This window comes from Oncorhynchus nerka, linkage group LG14 (assembly GCF_034236695.1).
Source record: "Oncorhynchus nerka isolate Pitt River linkage group LG14, Oner_Uvic_2.0, whole genome shotgun sequence".
Classification (NCBI taxonomy): domain Eukaryota; kingdom Metazoa; phylum Chordata; class Actinopteri; order Salmoniformes; family Salmonidae; genus Oncorhynchus; species Oncorhynchus nerka.
The window spans coordinates 102,888,664-102,900,674 of NC_088409.1; positions in this window are offsets into that span (position 1 = coordinate 102,888,664).

Genomic DNA, 12,011 nt, shown 5'->3' on the forward strand with positions numbered 1-12,011 from the left:
TCACAGGGTCCAAGGTTTCCCATCACTGTCACCATGACTCACAGGGTCCAAGGTTTCCCATCACTGTCACCATGACTCACAGGGTTCAGTCAAGGTTTCCCAGCACTGTCACCATGACTCACAGGGTCCAGTCAATGTTTCCCAGCACTGTCACCATGACTCACAGGGTCCAGTCAATGTTTCCCAGCACTGTCACCATGACTCACAGGGTCCAGTCAATGTTTCCCAGCACTGTCACCATGACTCACAGGGTCCAGTCAAGGTTTCTCAGCACTGTCACCATGACTCACAGGGTCCAGTCAAGGTTTCTCAGCACTGTCACCATGACTCACAGGGTCCAGTCAATGTTTCCCAGCACTGTCACCATGACTCACAGGGTCCAGTCAAGGTTTCTCAGCACTGTCACCATGACTCACAGGGTCCAGTCAATGTTTCCCAGCACTGTCACCATGACTCACAGGGTCCAAGGTTTCCCATCACTGTCACCATGACTCACAGGGTCCAAGGTTTCCCATCACTGTCACCATGACTCACAGGGTTCAGTCAAGGTTTCCCAGCACTGTCACCATGACACACAGGGTCCAGTCAATGTTTCCCAGCACTGTCACCATGACTCACAGGGTCCAGTCAATGTTTCCCAGCACTGTCACCATGACTCACAGGGTCCAAGGTTTCCCATCACTGTCACCATGACTCACAGGGTCCAAGGTTTCCCATCACTGTCACCATGACTCACAGGGTTCAGTCAAGGTTTCCCAGCACTGTCACCATGACTCACAGGGTCCAGTCAATGTTTCCCAGCACTGTCACCATGACTCACAGGGTCCAGTCAATGTTTCCCAGCACTGTCACCATGACTCACAGGGTCCAGTCAATGTTTCCCAGCACTGTCACCATGACTCACAGGGTCCAGTCAAGGTTTCTCAGCACTGTCACCATGACTCACAGGGTCCAGTCAAGGTTTCTCAGCACTGTCACCATGACTCACAGGGTCCAGTCAATGTTTCCCATCACTGTCACCATGACTCACAGGGTCCAAGGTTTCTCAGCACTGTCACCATGACTCACAGGGTCCAGTCAAGGTTTCCCATCACTGTCACCATGACTCACAGGGTCCAAGGTTTCTCAGCACTGTCACCATGACTCACAGGGTCCAGTCAATGTTTCCCAGCACTGTCACCAAGACTCACAGGGTCCAGTCAATGTTTCCCAGCACTGTCACCATGACTCACAGGGTCCAAGGTTTCTCAGCACTGTCACCATGACTCACAGGGTCCAAGGTTTCCCATCACTGTCACCATGACTCACAGGGTCCAAGGTTTCCCAGCACTGTCACCATGACTCACAGGGTCCAGTCAAGGTTTACCAGCACTGTCACCATGACTCACAGGGTCCAGTCAAGGTTTCTCAGCACTGTCACCAAGACTCACAGGGTCCAGTCAAGGTTTCCCAGCACTGTCACCAAGACTCACAGGGTCCAGTCAATGTTTCCCAGCACTGTCACCAAGACTCACAGGGTCCAGTCAATGTTTCCCAGCACTGTCACCATGACTCACAGGGTCCAGTCAAGGTTTCCCAGCACTGTCACCATGACTCACAGGGTCCAGTCAAGGTTTCTCAGCACTGTCACCATGACTCACAGGGTCCAGTCAAGGTTTCTCAGCACTGTCACCATGACTCACAGGGTCCAGTCAAGGTTTCTCAGCACTGTCACCATGACTCACAGGGTCCAGTCAAGGTTTCCCATCACTGTCACCATGACTCACAGGGTCCAAGGTTTCTCAGCACTGTCACCATGACTCACAGGGTCCAGTCAATGTTTCCCAGCACTGTCACCATGACTCACAGGGTCCAAGTTTCAACTGTCACCATGACTTTCAAGGTTTCAGCACTGTCACCATGACTCACAGGGTCCAGTCAATGTTTCCCAGGTTGTCACCATGACACTGTCACCACCATGACTCACAGGGTCCAAGGTTTCTCAGCACTGTCACCATGACTCCAGGGTCCAGGTTTCTCAGCACTGTCACCAAGACTCACAGGGTCCAGTCAAGGTTTCCAGCACTGTCACCATGACTCACAGGGTCCAGTCAATGTTTCCCAGCACTGTCACCATGACTCACAGGGTCCAGTCAAGGTTTCTCAGCACTGTCACCATGACTCACAGGGTCCAGTCAAGGTTTCTCAGCACTGTCACCATGACTCACAGGGTCCAGTCAAGGTTTCTCAGCACTGTCACCATGACTCACAGGGTCCAGTCAAGGTTTCCCAGCACTGTCACCATGACTCACAGGGTCCAGTCAATGTTTCCCAGCACTGTCAGCACTCCAGTCAAGGTTTCCACTGACTGACTCACAGGGTCCAAGGTTTCAGCACTGTCACCATGACTCACAGGGTCCAAGGTTTCAGCACTGTCACCATGACTCACAGGGTCCAAGGTTTCCAGCACTGTCACCATGACTCACAGGGTCCAAGGTTTCCCAGCACTGTCACCATGACTCACAGGGTCCAGTCAATGTTTCCAGCACTGTCACCATGACTCACAGGGTCCAAGGTTTCCCAGCACTGTCACCATGACTCACAGGGTCCAGTCAAGGTTTCCCTGCACTCAGCACTGTCACCATGACTCACAGGGTCCAGTCAAGGTTTCTGTCACCAGCACTGTCACCAAGACTCACAGGGTCCAGGATGTTTCCCATCACTGTCACCAAGACTCAAGGGTCTAGTCAATGTTTCTCAGCACTGTCACCATGACTCACAGGGTCCAGTCAATGTTTCCCAGCACTGTCACCATGACTCACAGGGTCCAGTCAATGTTTCCCAGCACTGTCACCATGACTCACAGGGTCCAAGGTTTCCAGTGTCACCATGACTCACAGTGTCCAAGGTTTCCAGCACTGTCACCAAGACTCACAGGGTCCAGTCAAGGTTTCCAGCACTGTCACCATGACTCACAGGGTCCAGTCAATGTTTCCCAGCACTGTCACCATGACTCACAGGGTCCAGTCAATGTTTCCCAGCACTGTCACCATGACTCACAGGGTCCAGTCAAGGTTTCCCAGCACTGTCACCATGACTCACAGGGTCCAGTCAAGGTTTCTCAGCACTTCACCATGACTCACAGCACTGTCACCATGACTCACAGGGTCCAGTCAATGTTTCCCAGCACTGTCACCATGACTCACAGGGTCCAGTCAATGTTTCCCAGCACTGTCACCATGACTCACAGGGTCCAGTCAAGGTTTCTCAGCACTGTCACCATGACTCACTCCAGTCACTCAGCACTGACTGACTCACAGGGTCCAGTCAAGGTTTCCCATCACTGTCACCATGACTCACAGGGTCCAAGGTTTCTCAGCACTGTCACCATGACTCACAGGGTCCAGTCAATGTTTCCCAGCACTGTCACCAAGACTCACAGGGTCCAGTCAATGTTTCCATCACTGTCACCATGACTCACAGGGTTTTTCTCAGCACTGTCACCATGACTCACAGGGTCCAGTCAATGTTTCCCAGCACTGTCACCATGACTCACAGGGTCACTCAGCACTGTCACCATGACTCACAGGGTCCAAGGTTTCCCATCACTGTCACCATGACTCACAGGGTCCAAGGTTTCCCAGCACTGTCACCATGACTCACAGGGTCCAGTCAAGGTTTCCCAGCACTGTCACCATGACTCACAGGGTCCAGTCAAGGTTTCTCAGCACTGTCACCAAGACTCACGGGTCCAGTCAAGGTTTCCCAGCACTGTCACCAAGACTCACAGGGTCCAGTCAATGTTTCCCAGCACTGTCACCATGACTCACAGGGTCCAGTCAATGTTTCCCAGCACTGTCACCATGACTCACAGGGTCCAGTCAATGTTTCCCAGCACTGTCACCATGACTCACAGGGTCCAGTCAAGGTTTCTCAGCACTGTCACCATGACTCACAGGGTCCAGTCAAGGTATCTCAGCACTGTCACCATGACTCACAGGGTCCAGTCAAGGTTTCACTGTCACCATGACTCACAGGGTCCAGTCCCAGCACTGTTTCCCAGCACTGTCACCATGACTCACAGGGTCCAAGGTTTCCCACTGTCACCATGACTCACAGGGTCCAAGGTTTCTCAGCACTGTCACCATGACTCAGGGTTCAGGGTCACCATGACTCACAGGGTCCAAGGTTTCCCAGCACTGTCACCATGACTCACAGGGTCCAGTCAAGGTTTCTCAGCACTGTCACCATGACTCACAGGGTCCAAGGTTTCCCAGCACTGTCATCAAGACTCACAGGGTCCAGTCGATGTTTCCCATCACTGTCACCAAGACTCACAGGGTCTAGTCAATGTTTCTCAGCACTGTCACCATGACTCACAGGGTCCAGTCAATGTTTCCCAGCACTGTCACCATGACTCACAGGGTCCAGTCAATGTTTCCCAGCACTGTCACCATGACTCACAGGGTCCAAGGTTTCTCAGTACTGTCACCATGACTCACAGGGTCCAAGGTTTCAGCACTGTCACCAAGACTTCCAGTCAAGGTCAGCACTGTCACCATGACTCACAGGGTCCAGTCAATGTTTCCCAGCACTGTCACCAAGACTCACAGGGTCCAGTCAATGTTTCCCAGCACTGTCACCATGACTCACAGGGTCCAGTCAAGGTTTCTCAGCACTGTCACCGTGACTCACAGGGTCCAGTCAAGGTTTCTCAGCACTGTCACCATGACTCACAGGGTCCAGTCAAGGTCTCCAGCATTGTCACCATGACACACAGGGTCCAGTCAATGTTTCCCAGCACTGTCACCATGACTCACAGGGTCCAGTCAATGTTTCCCAGCACTGTCACCATGACTCACAGGGTCCAAGGTTTCCCAGCACTGTCACCATGACTCACAGGGTTCAAGGTTTCCCATCACTGTCACCATGACTCACAGGGTCCAGTCATTGTTTCCATCACTGTCACCATGACTCACAGGGTCCAAGGTTTCCCATCACTGTCACCATGACTCACAGGGTTCAGTCAGCACACTGTCACCATGACTCACAGGGTCCAGTCAATGTTTCCCAGCACTGTCACCATGACTCACAGGGTCCAGTCAAGGTTTCCCAGCACTGTCACCATGACTCACAGGGTCCAGTCAAGGTTTCACAGCACTGTCACCATGACTCACAGGGTCCAGTCAAGGTCTCCCAGCATTGTCACCATGACTCACAGGGTCCAGTCAATGTTTCCCAGCACTGTCACCATGACTCACAGGGTCCAGTCAATGTTTCCCAGCACTGTCACCATGACTCACAGGGTCCAAGGTTTCCCATCACTGTCACCATGACTCACAGGGTTCAAGGTTTCCCATCACTGTCACCATGACTCACAGGGTCCAGTCATTGTTTCCCATCACTGTCACCATGACTCACAGGGTCCAAGGTTTCATCACTGTCACCATGACTCACAGGGTTCAGTCAAGGTTTCAGCACTGTCACCATGACTCACAGGGTCCAGTCAATGGCACTTCACCATCTCACAGGGTCACTGTCACCATGACTCACAGGGTCCAGTCAAGGTTTCTCAGCACTGTCACCATGACTCACAGGGTCCAGTCAAGGTTTCTCAGCACTGTCACCATGACTCACAGGGTCCAGTCAAGGTTTCTCAGCACTGTCACCATGACTCACAGGGTTCAAGGTTTCCCAGCACTGTCACCATCACTCACAGGGTCCAAGGTTTCTCAGCACTGTCACCATGACTCACAGGGTCCAAGGTTTCCCTGCACTGTCACCATGACTCACAGGGTCCAAGGTTTCTCAGCACTGTCACCATGACTCACAGGGTTCAAGGTTTCCCTGCACTGTCACCATGACTCACAGGGTCCAAGGTTTCCCTGCACTGTCACCATGACTCACAGGGTCCAAGGTTTCCCAGCACTGTCACCATGACTCACAGGGTCCAGTCAAGGTTTCTCAGCACTGTCACCAAGACTCACAGGGTCCAAGGTTTCCCAGCACTGTCACCAAGACTCACAGGGTCCAGTCGATGTTTCCCATCACTGTCACCAAGACTCACAGGGTCTAGTCAATGTTTCTCAGCACTGTCACCATGACTCATCACTGTTTGCACCACCAGACTCACAGGGTCCAGTCAATGTTTCCCAGCACTGTCACCATGACTCACAGGGTCCAGTCAATGTTTCCCAGCACTGTCACCATGACTCACAGGGTCCAGTCAATGTTTCCCAGCACTGTCACCATGACTCACAGGGTCCAGTCAAGGTTTCTCAGCACTGTCACCATGACTCACAGGGTCCAAGGTTTCTCAGCACTGTCACCAAGACTCACAGGGTCCAGTCAATGTTTCCCAGCACTGTCACCATGACTCACAGGGTCCAGTCAAGGTTTCTCAGCACTGTCACCGTGACTCACAGGGTCCAGTCAAGGTTTCTCAGCACTGTCACCATGACTCACAGGGTCCAGTCAAGGTCTCCCAGCATTGTCACCATGACACACAGGGTCCAGTCAATGTTTCCCAGCACTGTCACCATGACTCACAGGGTCCAGTCAATGTTTCCCAGCACTGTCACCATGACTCACAGGGTCCAAGGTTTCCCATCACTGTCACCATGACTCACAGGGTTCAAGGTTTCCCATCACTGTCACCATGACTCACAGGGTCCAGTCAATGTTTACCATCACTGTCACCATGACTCACAGGGTCCAAGGTTTCCCATCACTGTCACCATGACTCACAGGGTTCAGTCAAGGTTTCCCAGCACTGTCACCATGACTCACAGGGTCCAGTCAATGTTTCCCAGCACTGTCACCATGACTCACAGGGTCCAGTCAATGTTTCCCAGCACTGTCACCATGACTCACAGGGTCCAGTCAAGGTTTCTCAGCACTGTCACCATGACTCACAGGGTCCAGTCAAGGTTTCAGCACTGTCACCATGACTCACAGGGTCCAGTCAAGGTTTCTCAGCACTGTCACCATGACTCACAGGGTTCAAGGTTTCCCAGCACTGTCACCATCACTCACAGGGTCCAAGGTTTCTCAGCACTGTCACCATGACTCACAGGGTCCAAGGTTTCCCTGCACTGTCACCATGACTCACAGGGTCCAAGGTTTCTCAGCACTGTCACCATGACTCACAGGGTTCAAGGTTTCCCTGCACTGTCACCATGACTCACAGGGTCCAAGGTTTCCCTGCACTGTCACCATGACTCACAGGGTCCAAGGTTTCCCAGCACTGTCACCATGACTCACAGGGTCCAGTCAAGGTTTCTCAGCACTGTCACCAAGACTCACAGGGTCCAAGGTTTCCCAGCACTGTCACCAAGACTCACAGGGTCCAGTCGATGTTTCCCATCACTGTCACCAAGACTCACAGGGTCTAGTCAATGTTTCTCAGCACTGTCACCATGACTCACAGGGTCCAGTCAATGTTTCCCAGCACTGTCACCATGACTCACAGGGTCCAGTCAATGTTTCCCAGCACTGTCACCATGACTCACAGGGTCCAGTCAAGGTTTCTCAGCACTGTCACCATGACTCACAGGGTCCAGTCAAGGTTTCTCAGCACTGTCACCATGACTCACAGGGTCCAGTCAATGTTTGTTTGACTCAGCACTGTCACCATGACTCACAGGGTCCAGTCAATGTTTCCCAGCACTGTCACCATGACTCACAGGGTCCAGTCAATGTTTCCCAGCACTGTCACCATGACTCACAGGGTCCAGTCAATGTTTCCCATCACCATGACTCACAGGGTCCAGGCAAGGTTTCTCAGCACTGTCACCATGACTCACAGGGTCCAAGGTTTCTCAGCACTGTCACCATGACTCACAGGGTCCAAGGTTTCTCAGCACTGTAACCATGACTCACAGGGTCCAAGGTTTCCCATCACTGTCACCATGACTCACAGGGTCCAAGGTTTCTCAGCACTGTCACAATGACTCACAGGGTCCAAGGTTTCTCAGCACTGTCACCATGACTCACAGGGTCCAAGGTTTCTCAGCACTGTCACCAAGACTCACAGGGTCCAGTCAAGGTTTCTCAGCACTGTCACCATGACTCACAGGGTCCAGTCCAGCACTGTCACCAAGACTCACAGTCCAGTTCCCAGCACTGTCACCATGACTCACAGGGTCCAGTCAAGGTTTCTCAGCACTGTCACCATGACTCACAGGGTCCAGTCAAGGTTTCTCAGCACTGTCACCATGACTCACAGGGTCCAGTCAAGGTCTCCCAGCATTGTCACCATGACACACAGGGTCCAGTCAATGTTTCCCAGCACTGTCACCATGACTCACAGGGTCCAGTCAATGTTTCCCAGCACTGTCACCATGACTCACAGGGTCCAAGGTTTCCCATCACTGTCACCATGACTCACTGTCAGGGTCCAGTCAAGGTTGTCACCATGACTCACTGTCAAGGTTTCCCAGCACTGTCACCATGACTCACAGGGTCCAGTCAATGTTTCCCAGCACTGTCACCATGACTCCAGGGTCCAGCACTGCACTCACCATGACTCACAGGGTCCAGTCAATGTTTCCCAGCACTGTCACCATGACTCACAGGGTCCAAGGTTTCCCATCACTGTCACCATGACTCACAGGGTCCAAGGTTTCCCATCACTGTCACCATGACTCACAGGGTTCAGTCAAGGTTTCCCAGCACTGTCACCATGACTCACAGGGTCCAGTCAATGTTTGCCAGCACTGTCACCATGACTCACAGGGTCCAGTCAATGTTTCCCAGCACTGTCACCATGACACTGTCACCATGACTCACAGGGTCCAGACTCACAGGGTTCAGTCAAGGTTTCCCAGCACTGTCACCATGACTCACAGGGTCCAGTCAATGTTTGCCAGCACTGTCACCATGACTCAGGGTCCAGCACTTTCCCAGCACTGTCACCATGACTCACAGGGTCCAGTCAATGTTTCCCAGCACTGTCACCATGACTCACAGGGTCCAGTCAAGGTTTCTCAGCACTGTCACCATGACTCACAGGGTCCAGTCAAGGTCTCCCAGCATTGTCACCATGACACACAGGGTCCAGTCAATGTTTCCCAGCACTGTCACCATGACTCACAGGGTCCAGTCAATGTTTCCCAGCACTGTCACCATGACTCACAGGGTCCAAGGTTTCCCATCACTGTCACCATGACTCACAGGGTCCAAGGTTTCCCAGCACTCACCATGACTCACAGGGTTCAAGGTTTCTCAGCACTGTCACCATGACTCACCAGTGGTTTCTCAGCACTGTCACCATGACTCACAGGGTCCAGTCAATGTTTCCCAGCACTGTCACCATGACTCACAGGGTCCAGTCACAGGGCACTCACCATGACTCACAGGGTCCAGTCAATGTTTCCCAGCACTGTCACCATGACTCACAGGGTCCAAGGTTTCCCCATCACTGTCACCATGACTCACAGGGTCCAAGGTTTCCCATCACTGTCACCATGACTCACAGGGTTCAGTCAAGGTTTCCCAGCACTGTCACCATGACACACAGGGTCCAGTCAATGTTTCCCAGCACTGTCACCATGACTCACAGGGTCCAGTCAATGTCAACTGTTTCCCAGCACTGTCACCATGACTCACAGGGTCCAAGGTTTCCCATCACTGTCACCATGACTCACAGGGTTCAGGTTTTCCCAGCACTGTCACCATGACTCACAGGGTCCAGTCAATGTTTCCAGCACTGTCACCATGACTCACAGGGTCCAGTCAATGTTTCCCAGCACTCACCATGACTCACAGGGTCCAGTCAATGTTTCCCAGCACTGTCACCATGACTCACAGGGTCCAGTCAAGGTTTCTCAGCACTGTCACCATGACTCACAGGGTCCAGTCAATGTTTCCCAGCACTGTCACCATGACTCACAGGGTCACTGTCACCATGACTCACAGGGTCCAGGGTTTCCATCACTGTCACCATGACTCACAGGGTCCAAGGTTTCAGCACTGTCACCATGACTCACAGGGTCCAGTCAATGTTTCCCAGCACTGTCACCAAGACTCACAGGGTCCAGTCAATGTTTCCCAGCACTGTCACCATGACTCACAGGGTCCAGGTTTCAACTGTCACCATGACTCACAGGGTCCAAGGTTTCCCATTTGACTCACAGGGTCCAAGGTTTCTCAGCACTGTCACCATGACTCACAGGGTCCAGTCAAGGTTTCCCATCACTGTCACCATGACTCACAGGGTCCAAGGTTTCTCAGCACTGTCACCATGACTCACAGGGTCCAGTCAATGTTTCCCAGCACTGTCACCAAGACTCACAGGGTCCAGTCAATGTTTCCCAGCACTGTCACCATGACTCACAGGGTCCAAGGTTTCTCAGCACTGTCACCATGACTCACAGGGTCCAAGGTTTCCCATCACTGTCACCATGACTCACAGGGTCCAAGGTTTCCCAGCACTGTCACCATGACTCACAGGGTCCAGTCAAGGTTTCCCAGCACTGTCACCATGACTCACAGGGTCCAGTCAAGGTTTCTCAGCACTGTCACCAAGACTCACGGGGTCCAGTCAAGGTTTCCCAGCACTGTCACCAAGACTCACAGGGTCCAGTCGATGTTTCCCAGCACTGTCACCAAGACTCACAGGGTCCAGTCAATGTTTCCCAGCACTGTCACCATGACTCACAGGGTCCAGTCAATGTTTCCCAGCACTGTCACCATGACTCACAGGGTCCAGTCAAGGTTTCTCAGCACTGTCACCATGACTCACAGGGTCCAGTCAAGGTTTCTCAGCACTGTCACCATGACTCACAGGGTCCAGCTGCTGAAAATATTTCAGAAATGCATTTATCTACTTGTGAGTTTGTAGTGCTTCAGTGACTCTTATGTTCATGGGAGGGTCGGCCAGGCAGAGATATTCATGGGTGGGTAGGCCAAGCAGAGAGGCATTCATGGGAGGTTCGGCCAGGCAGAGAGACATTGATGTGATGGTCTGCCAGGCAGAGAGACACTGAGGGTTGAGGCCATCTCTCTCTGTCGCTCTCTCTCCCCCCCTTTCCCTCTCATGTGTTCTTTTGGTCACACAGCTGAAGAACATAGCTACAAACTGTGTGTCTAGTGGCAGTATAGAAAATATTAAAGCCTGACAGTATAAGAGATAATAAAACCTGGCAGTATAAGAGATATATAAAACCTGCAGTATAAGAGATATTAAAACCTGGAAGTATAAGACGTATTAAAACCTGCAGTATAAGAGATATTAAAACCTGGCAGTATAAGAGATATTAAAACCTGGCAGTATAAGAGATATATAAAACCTGGCAGTATAAGAGATATATACAACCTGCAGTATAAGAGATATTAAAACCTGGAAGTATAAGACGATATTAAAACCTGCAGTATAAGAGATATTAAAACCTGCAGTATAAGATATATTAAAACCTGCAGTATAAGAGATATTAAAACCTGCAGTATAAGAGATATTAAAACCTGCAGTATAAGAGATATTAAAACCTGCAGTATAAGAGATATTAAAACCTGCAGTATAAGAGATATTAAAACCTGCAGTATAAGAGATTAAAACCTGCAGTATAAGAGATATTAAAACCTGCAGTATAAGAGATATTTAAAACCTGCAGTATAAGAGACATTAAAACCTGCAGTATAAGATATAGATAAAACCTGCAGTATAAGAGACATTAAAACCTGCAGTATAAGAGATATTAAAACCTGCAGTATAAGAGATATTATAACCATCAATATACAATGTATTAAAACCTGCAGTATAAGATATATAAAACCATCAATATACTGTCACGGTCGTCCTCCTCGTCATCTGAAGAGGAGAGGCGAGATGGATCGGAGGACCAAAATTCAGCGTCGTATGTGTTCATCATTAATTTTAATAAAGAAAACACTGAACACTGAAACCCTATACAAAAACAATAAACGAAATAACAACCGTGAAGCTAATGCAAACTGCGCTGAAACAAGCAATCAACATAGACAATCACCCACAAACAAACAGTGCAACCCAGGCTACCTAAGTATGATTCTCA